Source organism: Podarcis raffonei, chromosome 8, assembly GCF_027172205.1.
Source record: "Podarcis raffonei isolate rPodRaf1 chromosome 8, rPodRaf1.pri, whole genome shotgun sequence".
Taxonomy (NCBI): domain Eukaryota; kingdom Metazoa; phylum Chordata; class Lepidosauria; order Squamata; family Lacertidae; genus Podarcis; species Podarcis raffonei.
In genome coordinates, this window is record NC_070609.1 from 36,507,763 (window position 1) to 36,523,425 (window position 15,663).

The window sequence follows — 15,663 nt, forward strand, 5'->3', positions numbered from 1 at the left end:
TCAAGTGTGGGTCGGGGCTTAGCGTCCCCTTGGCCGAGCGATTGCAGGGTTGTGCATTTTCTGCCAGGGCGACCTCGGCAGGTCACAATCTGTAGTGCGTGGAGTGTGAAAGAATTTACAGCCCATTAGGTGCGGGGTATCTGAAAAAGAAAAAAAAAAAATGGGGTCTGGGGCAAGCCAATGTAGTCCTCTGGAATGTTTTTTAAAGAACTGGAAAGCGGCCACAAAGCATGATGATTGGGGGTTCAAATTGAGAAGACAGAGGATGAGGACATTGTGTGAAGTTGATTGGCCCCAACAAACTAACTGGCCCTCGGAGGGGAGATTTAATTTGCAACTAATCAACCCACTATATCAAAATATCTTGAAGGTCCACACAGACCAGATCCCTTATATTTCTACTTGGAAAACCAATGTAGAAAAGAATCCACCGTGGTTGAAAGCCTGCCAAGGCGACGCCCCACAAAATACAATTTGTTCAGTCTGACCGGCAGGGAAGTCAGAAAAGCCTCCGGTGATATCAGAGCCGGAAGGAGAGGAAGGAGAAGAGGGGGAAGTCATTAAACCGCCGCCACCCTATGCTCCACCAACTGCCCCTCTAGCGAATCCCCCAGGCCCAGGGCCCCAGGACTAGGGAGGAGCCGGCCCTCAGCCTGAACCCTCCAAGGTTGATGAATTAGAGAGCAAAGAGGAAGAGGATGATGAGGAGTTTATGAAGGGACTAATTGAGTTAGCAAAGAAAGGAAAAATGTGGACACAGTATCAGACAATTGAGATTGCAACAGTATGTACAACCCTATGTGAAAGAAGTGGATGTTAGTTCCCATTTGTTAGCAGCAACCAGGGTGTCCCTCCATAAGTCCCATAAGGCACAGAAAAAGGGTGGGACTGCAATGATGCCTCTACGCAGAGTGTATGACCCACCAGCCCCCCAGGACAGGGTGGGGAAGCACCACCTTGCACTTATACAGTCCAACATGTGCCTTTTTCAAGTGCTGATGTGTGCAATTGGAGAAATTAGAACCCTACCTTTGAGGAGAACCCAGATGATATTGCCAACGCCCCATTATAAAGGCTGCCTTTGTAGCTCAGGCAGCGTCCAATATTCGCCAAAAGAAAAAATCCAGAAGCATGAGGGGTGCATCGGCCATGGGCTGGAATAGATGTTGAAGTTAGCTCAAACCACTTACAATCAGAGAGATGAGGAAGCCCAGAGAAAAAAAAGAAAAAAAAAAAAAGGAGAAGTATCAAACAAGGAATTTGACGGCATTACAGGCTACCACACCCACCCCTCAGGAAAGAGGAAGTGCCCGGGGAGGAGGGCGAAGCCGTCTTGGAAGGAATCAGTGCGCCATCTGCCGACAGGAAGGGCACTGGAAGAGAGAATGCCCTATTCTATTATTAGGAAGAGATTTGTTGGTAAAGTTGCAAGCCCAAATTACTTTTAAGCCATCGGGAGAAGCCCCTTTCGGATACAGTATGTTGGGAGGAAATCATGAGAGTATTAAGCATCCACAAGGACAGGTGGGAAAATTGGTTAAGATAATAGGCTCCTCCTCAGAGAGGTGGGACACAACCTCCCAAAAAGCAAGGCAGCTGATAGAGCACGAGTATCAGTGGGCCCTTCAGCAATAAAATAGATATGTCCTAGATAATATTTCAGTCACCATTGATCACATGGAAACAATGATAGCTGAAAACCCGCTGAAAGCCACAGGGAGTGATGCATGGGGTTGGTTGTATTCCTGGCTCCCTGATGGCAGTTGGCTCAGGAATGTTATAGTATTATTAGCAGGACCGCTATTAATCCTTTTGCTTCTTTGCCTCTGTATCCCCTGCTTATTGCAATGCTTGCAGCAAATGATGCAAAGACTCCTGTCACGGAAGCTAGGACCCACAGTCATCGCTGTGATGAGGGAGTATAGGCCCATACCCCAGAACGAACCTAAGTATTAGGTTGTTCAGAAGAAGAGGAGGGAGTGAAGGGAGAGGGGAACGGTTAATCATTAATATTATCTACACATAGTAAATTCCGGCACTCTGCTAGGATGGCTACACAAGCTCAAACTCAAAAAATGCAGTTATTTGCAAAGCCTAAATCAGACAGGTCAGGAGACCGTTTCCTGTCTAACCAGCTATCTGAAACTGCTGATGCTAGCTACAGGTCAGAAGGTCGTTTCCTGCCTAGCCAAAAACTGCTGTCAACTAAAAACCACTAGCAAGATGTTTCCTGCTTTGCTTCTGCTTTAAGTAATGCAAGATAAGAAGAGATACGAAGGAAATGCTTAGCTAGCAAAAGAAAGACACGTGTACAAGAAGGTGGGAGGGGGTGCTTACTGAGCAGAGAAAATGCTTAACCAGCAGAGGAAGTGCTTAGCTAGCAGCCTTAGCCAGCAAATATTGGGGGGGAGGTATGGGAGGAGGGTGAATGCTTTCAGGTATAAAAATGCTTGCTGAACATGGTAACAACACAGTCAGATTTCAGAAACTATATTCTGCTGACTGTCTCTGTGCACAGATTTGCAATAAATCTCTTTTCTCTGACCAAGAAGTCTCTGGAATTGTTTTTCCCCTCTGGCCACGGGGTTGGCGGACCGCTGGACCTCCGGGTACTGCTAATCTAAGGCTTCAGTTTTTCATCTGTTGGTTTATAAGTATATATTTAATCTGCCAATTTAATTCATTTGGTTGATTTTTATAATAGTGCTTAAGGGCTCTTGGGAGCTTTGCTTTGCTTAGGTTTGTTGCATAAGTCAATTTATCATTTTCACTGGTGTATTGCTGGGTTACAATTTATAATTCTACCTCTAGCTTGCTGCATAGCTGCTTACATTATCAAAGGTTCTCTTCTGTTTATTATAAACTCAGTATTCCTCAAAATACATTGCTTTGAGGTGTGGGCTGGTATTTTGGACTGCTATCCAGTGCAGATAATACTCAGCTACGGTGATATTGTTTGCAGCTAAATACAATCTGTTGGAGATTAGTTAGGCATCTTTGGGTCCTTTAAACTTACCAGTGCAGACAATACTGAACTACCGTGATATTGATCGCTTTTCACGCATATAATCCAAGCTAGTTGGCGTTGATTTTGCTGAACCAGGCTAATTAAGGGTATCAAACTATGTCTGCTCATGAGAACCAGCAAAATGCTGCTATATCTGGGGTGGCACAAGGGAACCAAGAGGGGCCTCAGGCCTTCGTAGTGCCTAGTAACCCACAGGCTTTGGCACAGTTTTTTCAATGCATTTTAGACATTTTATAGGCAATATAGGCCCACAGACCAGGTGCCAGCAGCACCTCTGGCGCTCACCCAAGAATGCATCCCGGATACGCCACCTAACGTTGTGGACCGCCCCGGCACTTCCGCGGCCACCGCGGCAGTGCTGAGAGCGGCCAATGATTCAACAGTGGGTCCTGTGTCCAAGATGGGTCAGGGTAGACTCCTGTGTCCTGCAACCCACAGGCCTAGTCAGTGTTTCCTCTGCTTTTGAAACCTTTTACCAACAATTCAGGCCCAAGGTCACTGCGGCCTCTTCCCTAATAGTGAGTACTTCCGTCCAGCAATGAGGAGCTCCCTTGCACTTTGGCCTCCTTATTTAGGGTTCCACATTCAGGTAGCAATCCATTTATGCATCCTCACACATAATTACAGTCTACGTGTCCCTGGGTTTCCAATGACAGATCCTCGGGAGGTAGGGCTCATGCTTGCAATTATAACCTTTCTGCCTCTCAGTATACCCCAGACTTTCCCAGTACTGCGGAAGGGGGCTTCTATTCTACAGGATTCACAACCTCAGCCTTTACTGCGGAAGGGGGCTCCAAAACATCATCGGATGATGAGACGCAGGGGCAACAGGAAGTACCAGCGGCTGCAGAACAGCACCAGTCTCCAATGATGGGCAAGGGAGAAAGAAGTATAAGTAAGAAGAAGCATTCGGCCAAGAAGAGCAAAAGAAGTAAGCCTTCTGATGCCGAGGACGATTCAGAAAAGCTTCCTGCTGCCCACCACCTGCTGGGTTCCGAGCGACCAGAATTACAGGATGGAGCATATGGGTCCCTATGTGGAAAAAGGAAAGTTGGAAAATGTGAAGCTAAGCAAGTCCCTCACCATGAGGTTTGCTGGGAGTACAACACGGGTGTGTGCCAGGGGCCAAATTGTAAGTATGCGCATGAATGTGTGAAGTGCATAGGTAACCACCCAGCCTCTTCATGTTTTAAAGGTAAACAGCCCTTTCCGGGCAGCAGGGGGCATTTCCACCAGGGGTCTTAAAAGCTCACAGACCCGCCAAAAAGAACAGTCACAAACTGGTATGAATTTGCCCCTTGACTGTGATGTTCTCTTCTGTTAAGCTCTCACCTCTTAGAACCCCTCTCAATAAATACTCTAAAATAGAGGCAGCAAAGTACCCTGGGGAAAGAGTTTCTCTTATGGCTTCAAGATCCTCGTTTCATTACCCCCTAACTCAGGGAAATCCCCCCCCCCCCAAATCAAAGAATCAGTTTGGGAAATGCCAGCTATTGCAAAAAAGAAATTAATGAAATTTCTGGCCAGGAGGGTGGCCGGCCCCTTCAGGGAGCCACCTATAGCGGGTTTACTCATTTCACCTTTAGGCATTGTCCCCCCATAGACTCCAGGAGAGTATCCTATGATCCACAACCTACCCTACCCTAGAGGTGGCTCAGTCAATGATGCAATACCACAGAAGCCTTGTTCTGTGAAATATGCCTCCTTTGATCAGGCTATAAAGCGTATGTGCAGGTTCAGCAGGGGCGCGCTCTTGGCTAAGTGCGACATTGAGTCGACTTTCCGTCTCCTGCCAATTCACCCTGAGGAATTTCTATGGCTAGGTTTTCAGATTTGAGGGGGCTCATCCCATAGACAAATCTATGCCGATAGGGTGCGCAGTAGCTTGTGCAGCCTTTGAGTCATTTAGTGCAATTTCGGACTGGGCTCTTCGCTTTAGAACTGGTTCGGAAGGGGTGACCCATTACCTCGATAACTCTTCCCCCTCCATCATTAGTAATAGCCCTGATTGCGCTTCTCCTTTAGAGGCTTTCACCTCCCTGGCTGAGGAGCTTGGGGTACCTTTGGTGGCGGACAAAACAGAGGGTCCAGTTTTTATCATAACCTATTTTGGATATTGAATTGGACACAATCGCACAGACATCCCACCTACCTAGGGAGAGGCTAGCAGTACTTAAAAATTAATTCTGCAACTTCTTCCCCTCATGAAGGTCACCCTTGGCCAGGGTAAATTCACGCTTCGGTCACCTCAACTTTGCATGCCGGGTAGTGTCCCCTGGCCGCCCCTTTTATGGGCGATTGGCTAAGCTGTCAGCGGGACTGCGCGCCCCGCAACACTGAGTGCGCCTCTCTAAAGTGGTCAAGTCGGACCTGAAGGTTGGGTTAAGGTTCATGGAAAAGTACAGTGGCATTTGCGGGCTGAAGAGTTCAGGAATCACCAGGTAAGCTTCTGGGCCGACAATCAAACGATTGTCAGTGTCCTGTCAAAGCAATTATCGCACTCTCCTAGAGTGGCAGATCTGCCCCGGACCTTTGTCCTTTTGTGCTTAGAATTAAACATCTATTTCTCGAGGTGGATTTGCCCTGCCAGACTTCAAACTTTATTATGAGTCAGCAGCATACTGCTGGTTGAAAGACTGGCTGCTTCTTGAGAATACAGATATTTTGGATCTTGAAGGTTTTAACAATGTATTTGGGTGGCATGCATATTTGTGGTACGTCAAGGTTAAAGCACACAAAGCTTTCAAAAACCATATTGTCAGGAGAGCACTGTTTAATGTTTGGATTAGATATAATCTATTGGAAAATAAAACTCCAAGGTGGTTGTCACCAATGGAGGCTAAGGCTCAGAGAAAACTTAACATGGAGGCCAAATGGCCAAAATATTGGGAAATTTTGGAACAAGAAGGGGACAGACTGAAATTGCAGAGTTTTGAGAAATTGAAAGATAAAGTGCAAGATTGGCTTCATTATTATCAGATAATGGAGGTTTACAATTCGGATAAGAAAGTTGGTTTCCAGGTGGAAAAATCTAAATTGGAAACAGAATTGTTAGAATCCAAAACTAAGACTTTGTCAAAAATGTATAACTTGCTGCTGAAATGGAATACTCAGGATGAGACGGTTAAATCTGTAATGATTAAGTGGGCACAAGACGTTGGACACAATATTATGTTTGCTGACTGGGAACAGTTGTGGACCACCGGGATTAAATTTACGGCATGTAATGCCTTAAGAGAGAATATTATGAAAATGATATATAGGTGGTACATGACCCCAGTCAAGCTTGCAAAAATCTATCATTTGCCCGATAATAAATGTTGGAAATGTAAGGAAACTGAAGGTACATTCTTTCACCTTTGGTGAGGATTAAGGCTTTCTGGGAAATGATATATAATGAATTGAAAAAGGTATTTAAATATACCTTCTTGAAGAAACCAGAGGCCTTTGTCTTGGGCATGGCCGGCCAAGTGGTGCCAAAGAAGGACAGAACTTTTTTTATGTATGCTACAACAGCAGCAAGAATACTCATCGCAAAGTATTGGAAGACGCAAGATCTACCCACTCTGGAAGAATGGCAGATGAAACTGATCGACTGTATGGGATTGGCAGAAATGACTAGCAGAATCCGTGACCAGGGAGAAGAGTCGGCAGAAGAAGATTGGAAAAAATTTAAGGACTACTTACAGAAATATTGTAAAATTAAGGAATGTTGAATGATGTTGGATTGAAATTGAGTGGTTTCTAGCTGTAATGAGATAAAGGAATATGGAAGAAAAAAAGGGTTTGGATAGAAAATAAGGTGATATTATAAGCTGTAATGCTTTAAGTTAAGGATTTGCTGAACAAATAATTTGAAAGGGAATACAAGAAGGGGAGGTATGAGGAGGTCAGAGAAATATGTTATTGAAAAGTTTGTATCATGAACTATATGTCTTTTATAATCTTTTTGTTTGTTTTTTGTTCGTATAAAAAATTGAAAATTTTAATAAATATCTTTTTTAAAAAAATAGAATTAAACATCTATTTCTCTACCAAATTTACCTCTAGGGTTAACAATGACATCACGGATGCCCAGGCGCAGCAAATTGCCACAGCCATTCCGGGAGCACCTTTGGAGCCTTGGGAACATGATGTCCTGAAGGGAGTATTAGCTTCAGGAGCCCCGTCCACGCTTAGATCTTACAATGAATAAATGCTAGGCTTGACACACCTCGAGGCAAATTAGAAAATCCTAGGCTTGACACACCTCCTACCAAGGCTGAAGCTCTGCAATACTTGGTACATTGGAGGGTGCTGGGTCGTGCAGCAAAGACTCTTAAACATCCAGTAGGCGGCAATCTCCCTTTTTCTGTAAGGTTGTTTAATCCATAGACCCTGGTGTGGACTTCTTAGTGTGAGGGGCACTGTAGGGCTGCTGTTCAGGGAAGTTTTTTAATCTGTGATATTTTAGTGTATTTTTGGTTTCTATAGAAGCCGCCCAGAGTGGCTGGGGGAAACACAGCCAGATGGGCGGGGTACAAATAATAAATTATTATTATTATTATTATTATTATTATTATTGTAGGGCTGGCGCAGGCTGCAGCCTCCTAAAAGTGATGGTAGAAGGCCCTTATGACATTCTATGCCAATTCCAAAATAAATAATTAAATAAAATTAAAATAATAATAATAATAAAAAAAATAAAATAAAATGAGAAGTATCTGTTGGTCCGAGGACAAGGCCCAGTTATTTTCAGCTGCATACTCCATTGCCTTTGGCACTATGCACATTGGCGAAGTGGTTTGTAAGGGCCAACCAGAATCCGCTGCCCGGGGTTAGTTTGAGAGACCTGACCTTGTTCAGATCCAATTTAGTCCTGCATGTCCAATGTTCCAAAACCGATCAGCAGTAAAGGACACTAAACATTTCATGTACGTGAGAACAACCGTCTCAGGTCCATTCCTTATACATTTGGATGGCTCCCGCCTTGTGCATCATCAGTCCACGCGCGTTATGCGAAGGGAGATTGCTGCCTGCGGTTTATCCTCAGCTGAACTCCTTTAGGATTGGGGCCGCCACCACAGCACTGCATTTGGGACTCGCAGCTGAAAGGATAAAGGACTTGGGGGCAGTGGAAGTCTGATGCATTTAAGGGATATATTCGTAAGACCTTGTGACTGTTCACAGTATACCTGACCTGGCTTTGTTACCTTCTTTTGCTTTCAGGTGACGTTGTGCATATTTGGAGAATAGGCCCTGCACCGTCCACTGGGATAGAAACCAAGCTGTTAACGGGGACCTAGGGTGCAGGAGCTATGAGGGCGCACATCTGGATAATCGGGCACAGCATTGTGCATTGGGCCAGGGCCCGCGCCATCAATTCCGGTCTCGGGCCGCACCGTAACTACATCAATATATCTTGGAGCTATCGGAGGGGAATGCGCTGGGCTGAAATGTTGCCCGCAATTAGGGCCAGAGTGGCAGCGGAGGGCCCCCCAGATGCTTTAGTTATCCACTTTGGCGAAAAGGATTTAGCTTACAGAAAGGTAGTCGACTTGATGTGGCATATCTTTAGTGACTTTGAGGAACTTAAGGCCTCTTATCCAAACATCACCATTCTTGGGGCCTTGTTGATGGAAAGCCGGGTTTGGAGAGAGAGCAGGTGCCCGATAGCCACAAATAGGGCTAGGAAAGCCTTGGATCGGGCGGTGGTGCGTAGAGTGGCAGCCCTGGGTGGGTGGGTCATTGACCACCCGGGCAACTGCGAGGCCCTCTACTGGCTTGATGGCGTGCACCTTTCGGATGCGGGAAATGATATTTGGCTTGATGGCGTGCATCTTTCAGATGCGGGAAATTACATGTGGCTGACTGATCTAGCAAAGGGGGTAGGGGATTGGTTTCAGGCATGAGAGTATTGGCGGCGAGCGATTGCTCATGTGGCGGTAGGCATTGGTAAGAAGGGGTTAAGAGGATGTGGGGGGGGGGAGGAACGCCATCACCTCCCCCCAGCGACCAAAGGGTGGTCCGTTAAAGGACTCCGGGGGGCGTGGCCCTGTCCGAAGCCTATGGAGGTGAGGGCCAAAGGCACGCCCCAGAGCGGTGACCCAGGGGAGCGGGACCTCGCCACGCGAGTACACACAGGCCTTTGTGTTTGCCTCTGCCTGAGCAAAGTGGCCTGGGGGACTCCCTGTTCAGCATGATCTCCAAGTCTCTCATTGCCAGTTTGTACTAATCCTCGATTTTTGTCTCCAAAGTGAATGTGTGGAATTGCAGGCTGTATAGTCTGCATGAGAAAGGACTTCTTGTGGGTGTTTAAAAATCTCCCTGCCCTCCACGAGGCACCAGTATGACACTGCATGACTTTCCCCCTCTGAAATCATAGAGCCCCCTGGGCCTCTGGCCGCTCAGGGTGGGAAGCTTCCTCTGCAGATGTGTCACTGTGCCAGTGCAGTGTTTGTCTCTTGAGTGTTCGCTTTCTCTGGGTTGTGGTTTCTCCTTCAGGCTTCAAATCCCACATGTTCTTCTAACTCACTTCTGATCAGATATTGAGCACTTTTTAAATAGCTGGCGAGAGGTGCATGAAGCATAACTGACTTTGTGCATTCCTCTGTGCACCCACCCACCCTCCTCCCTCCCTACACATTTCCCCCCTATAAATTCTTTTTTGCTCTGGCAAACAGCATTGGATGTTAATGATTCGTGCAAATAGGGGAACTTCAAGGGAATTGCGCTTTTGTGTACATGCACATTTTATTGCATCTGCAACAGGGACTTGCACGGGAGGAGGGGTGGAAGGCAGGAATTCCCACTATTAGGTAGAGGTCATGTGTCGTTTTATTCTGTGAGAGATGCACCAAGTCACCACCTTGGATGTTAATGGCTTGATCACATGCAGTAAGCACAGCTTGATCAGCCTTACCTGGGCCTTTTCAGCCAAAGTCCTTCTGAGAATGATCTTGGATTGGGAATGGGATCCATGCATACCCCTACAAGGCATTTATTGATAACACCTTGCAGATTAGTTACCAGTTGCTTTGGCATCATTGATGCATATAAACTGGTGTACATGAGACTCGGTGACCCAGAGAAGCCTCCAGCTCTTGTGGATGCAGTGAAAGCCCAGTGACCTGCATGGCTGCTGGCACCTCATGGCTTCCATCTTTCCCAACTCTGCATGTGTCTCCCTTCCCCTTCACCCAGTAGGCAGCTAGAAGCAAATCTAAGAACTAAATGGTAAAACGTGGCCAAAGGAATGAGTGAAACCGTGGGCTAGAGCCAGTCTTCGTGGCTGTAAGCACAGGGCACGACTAGTTTGCTTGCGGCCCATGCTCTTGTTTTGAAAAGTGAACGTTGCCTGTCCTCCTGGTACAGCGTTTCCTGCTGTGTGGCCTCTGCCAAGCTCATTCACTCCAGCTGATTTGGACTCCAGCTCTCATGAAGCACAGCTGTGTTGGGAGCTGTATTTCTGAAGGGCACCAGATTGGCAAAGGCTGCTTTCGTGCCAGGCTGGCCATGCACCAGCACACCCTGCCTGCTCATGTGGCCACAACCACTTGGATTCTAGGAAGGTCTCCTTTTTCAAATCTTTCTTACTTTCACTCTCCATATGCCACATGGAACATAACTTCTACAGTCAGGTTGGTGGCTGGGACTATTCCTTTTCCACCAAGGTTGTGCAAGGATTAGCTTGTTACTTCTGTGGTGCAGCATCTGCTTAGCCTGCAAAAGGTCCCAGATTCAATCCCTAGCATCTCCTGGTAGGGCTGGAGGAAACCCAGGAGAGCTTCTGCCCGGTCACATTAGCCAGATCAATGAAGAGCCTGACTCTCCATAAGGCAGCTTCCTGCTTTAGCTGCCTCTTCTCTAGGCTTTGCCCACTGAACTCAACAGACCTTCCTTCCTTCTGTTCTTGCTGCTGTCTTGACTGCCTTTGATCGAGTCTCCCTGTGTATTAGCTGCTCCTGTTTGCTTGGTTGGTCCTAAGGCAGAGCTTCCAGGGCCGTGGGCTGAATGTTCTCCTCCCAAAGCTCCCCTGCCTGCCCTCAGTCTGCAGTCTCTCTCCCTCATCACTGCTTCTAAAATGCTGCTCTGTCTACTGCAGAAATCCAGGAGATGGAAGAGCAGCAAGCGAGAGGGGACGGATGCTGCCAACCGGCCCATCAAAGCTGCCGGGAAAGTGATCATTCAGGATGTCTCTTGCCTGCTTCCTGTCCACAAATTACTAGGGGAGATGTACATGTGAGTAGCTGGGCCACATGTGCAAAAAACTCTGTGTGGCAATTCAGTCTTGGGTACTGTTCTGGGGGACAGGTTAAGAACTCAGCCTGTGATCCTTGTTTCCTATTTTGCACTTTCTGTTGCAGGCCTTCACCCTATCAGGACAGAAAGTCTGTCCCTACAATCCTGAATTCCTTCCTCCACCCCCACCCCCACCCCCTGCCTTTTGCGGGAGTGCAAATAGCCACTTGCCTGGTTGTCTTTGGTGAGCTTGGTTGCCCCCAGCTGACCAGGCAAATCCACATTCTCTCAACAGGTGCTTTGACAAGGGTGATGAATAAGGCTGATGCTCAGGGGTGATAGATGTAGAGCCGGCTGAGTGAGAGCAACAGATAGGATAGTTGCTATTGATTCCTGCATTGCAGGATGGCCCTTTGGGTCCCTTCCAAGTCCACAGTTTGATGATTCTATGACCTAGAATCTCTAAGCAAGCAATGGATTTTGGCTTGATTGTGATTCTGGATTCTTCAGCCTCTGCACCCAGGACTCACATGCCCGCCCCCCAATCTGAGCTGTAGTAACTCAGATATTGGTTTGTACCCCCTGGGGCTGATGGGACTTGTAGTCTAAAACACCCAGAGGGCAGCAGGTTGGTGAAGGCTAGCCTTGCATAACTAAGTCTGCATGACATCCCCACCTATATTGCCAACTGAAGACTATTCTCCCCGGACTTCCGACGCAGCGCGATCTCACAGCAAGTGGGGATCTTACCGAGAGGGAGATCCCGGGCTATTTCGAAGGATTAGGGGGGCTTCAGGGCGTGGAGGCCCCCAAAAAACACTTCTGGAGGGTGTCCAGAAGGTCCGGTTCCCGGCACGACCAGAAGCGATCAACCCGGCCGTCAGGTAGCTTCAGAAGAAGTGAAGAGAACGGCGGAGCAGATTAGCAGGTCGAGGGAAGCCATTATCCACCTTCAAGTAGCGAAGCCCCGAGCTTGCCGAGAAAGCGCTGCGCTCCCAAATTAAAGGACTCCGACCTCAAAGAATTTGGAATTTTATGGTTATAACAACAAGGAAGTCGTGGAGCAATAAGAGAAGTAACCGGGGTTCAGCCGAATCCGAAATCAATTCTGACGCAGCGAGACTCCAGTGCTGGGGAAAGTGAAAGTGAGTTGCCATAGCGATACTCTGTTTCCCCTTTCTGAACCTCCCTTAAAAGCAACGTTTTATGTAGATACTTTATAGCAAGAGGATTGTGGAAGAGAAGGGGGACCAGGGGCGAATGGCTGGAACTGTGAGTCCTTGAGGAAAAGGAGGGTTTGAATGTGAGAAAGGAGTACTTCTCCACCTTGTCTTTAAAGTGTAAAGGACAGTGAAACCGGAAGAGAAGGCTCCGACGCCATTAAGAACTGAGGATAGAGGCGCGTTGAGGAAAGTTTAAAAAAGGTTAACTACATTAATACTGGCTGTGGAAATTAGCTGTACGTTGGATTTCCTGTAGATATTACCTCCTTTCTTCTTCTTTTTGGAATTTTTGATTTGTATGAGAAACTAAGTTGCCAGAGAAATAAGATACGGCTACATTATTGGAAACAATGCTATATTAAAGGGACTTGGTGACATCTAGTGGTGGGACTGAGATTGCACAACTTGGCTTTTAGCCTTCTTTCCTTCTCATCGCCTTCTTTTTTTTTTTGTTACCTTTTATCTTCGCTATTTTTGTGTCCCCCCCACCCATTTGTGTGGATTAGCCTGAGTGGAGGCAAGAAGAACCCCCTGCAGTGGCGCAATTTGTGTGGAGGCAAGAAGACTCTACAATAAGAACTTTGTATTGACTGTTTGAAATATATATAAGGGGAGAAATATTATTATTGATGATTACATATAGATAAGAAGGGTAATGCAAAAGAACTAGCCTTCTTTCCTTCTCATCGCCTTCTTTTTTTTTGTTACCTTTTATCTTCGCTATTTTTGTGTCCCCCCCACCCATTTGTGTGGATTAGCCTGAGTGGAGGCAAGAAGAACCCCCTGCAGTGGCGCAATTTGTGTGGAGGCAAGAAGACTCTACAATAAGAACTTTGTATTGACTGTTTGAAATATATATAAGGGGGAGAAATATTATTATTGATGATTACATATAGATAAGAAGGGTAATGCAAAAGAACTAGAATTGGAGAATTTGTAAAACGGAAACTGTATAATTTAAGAGGGTTAAAGCGAATAATTCTGGCGGGGGGGAAGAGGAGGAGGGTACTGCACGGGGAAAGGGGAACTATAAGAGTATAAGATGTCTCATACAGTGAAGAAAGGACCAAATGGAGGGACTCCTGGTGAGAGGAAAGGATCTAAACAAGAGACGGATTTTAAGGCAGATATCTTAAGGATGTTTGCGGAAATTAAACAGAGTGAGAAAAACTTAGAGTCCAAACTAGAGCAGGTAGATAATAAAATTGAAAAAATGGATAAAAAAATGGACGAAACAGTTAGTGAGTTGAAAGGTCAAATAAAAGAAGTATTTAGGAGAACTCAACATGCAGAGGAAGGGTTAAAAAAGACAAGAATGGAATTAAAAGATATTAAACGGGAGGAAGAAAAGATCAAAGCAGAAATGATGGACTTAAATAAAGCACAGGAAGAGATGAAAGATGTTATTGCAATGAATGAACTCCGACAGAGGGAAGTGAACTTGAGGCTCAGAGCTGTGCCAGAGATACAAGGTGAAAACATCAAAGAGAGGCTGATAGCAGAATTGGCGGAATGGATGGATATACCAATAGAAGAAATGGCCAAAAATGTGCAGAATGCATTTAGAATGCGTGTGAATACAACAAAAGCAAAGAAATTTACAGGAGATTGTCTGATTACATTCAAGGATAAAGAAATGAGAAACAGAATATTAGGAAAAAACAGGGAAAAGAGGCTGAACATAGATGGGAACTACATAATTATTTTTAAAGATATCCCAATTAGATTACTTAAACGAAGAGATTCTTATAAATCACTGGTACAGACACTGAAGAAAAACAAAATTGAATTTAGATGGGAGTTCCCGGAAGGAATATCATTTGTGTATAGAAGTAAGAGACACAGGTTGTCAAATTTAGAAGAAACAGGGAAATTTTTGAGGAAATATAAGGAATTAAGATCAGAGGTGAATGGAGCTAAGGGAGCGGAGGGAGGATCACCAGGAGAACCAAAAACGGAGGAAGAAGAAGAAAGGAGTGGAAGACAGACGGAGGAGGAAGAAGAGGAGGAAGAAGGAGACTCGGCGAATTTATAAAGAAAAGGAAACTCACGCAAATGGTGGGCACCATGGGGTTAAAAATTTGGAACTGGAATATTAATGGGATGAACAATAAAAAAAAGAGGAATAAAATTGAACAATTTTTGAAAAAGAAAAATTTGGATATTATTTGTTTGCAAGAAACGCACGTGGCTAGAAGACACAAAAAAATTCTAATTAACAAAAGATTAGGGAATGAATTTGAATCTTCAGATAAAGAAAAGAAAAGAGGGGTGGTATTGTATGTTAAAAATAAGATTGAAGCCAAACAAATCTTTAAGGATGATGAGGGAAGGATGATTGCGATTCGAATCAATTGGCAAGGAGAAAATCTGGTCGTAGTGGGGGTCTATGCACCAAATGGTAACAAAACTGAATTCTTCGAAAACCTAGAAGAGAAATTACTCGAGTACATGGATCAGAAAATTATTTTAATGGGAGATATGAACGGGGTGGCTTCCTTAGAAATGGATAGACGGAGAGAAGGAGCAAGCAAAGAAGGGAAATTACCAAAATCTTTTTTTTCAATGGTAAAAAATTGTAACCTGATAGATATCTGGCGGTTTAGACACCCGTTGGATAAACAATTCACTTTCTATTCGGAACCAAATCAGTCGATGTCACGGTTAGATCAGGTCTGGATTTCAAGTGAATTGACACCAAGAACCAAACAAATAGAAATTAGACCCAAAGTAATTTCAGACCATAATCCGATTGAATTTGAGTTGGAGAGTTTTGAGAAAAGAACTTTTAGATGGAGATTAAATGAATATCTTTTAGACGATCAAAAAATTGTAGAAAATGCACAGAAGAAGCTAACAGATTATTTTGCTGATAATTGTGATAAAGGAACAAAGAGTAAAGTGGTTTGGGACGCGAGCAAGGCCGTAATAAGAGGTTACTTCATCCAGCAGAATGCAATTAAAAACAGGAATAGAGAGAGAGGAAAAGAGGAAATTTTAAAGCAGATAATGGACAATGAACAAAAACTAATTAAGAAACCTAACTGTCGGAAAAGAAAAGAAAAGATCAAAATCTTACAAGCCCAGTTTGCCACAATAATAAATAGAGAGGTGGAATGGAATATTAAGAGATTAAGACAAAGGAACTTTGAATTCTCAAACAAACCAGGCAAGTGGCTTGCGTGGCAAATT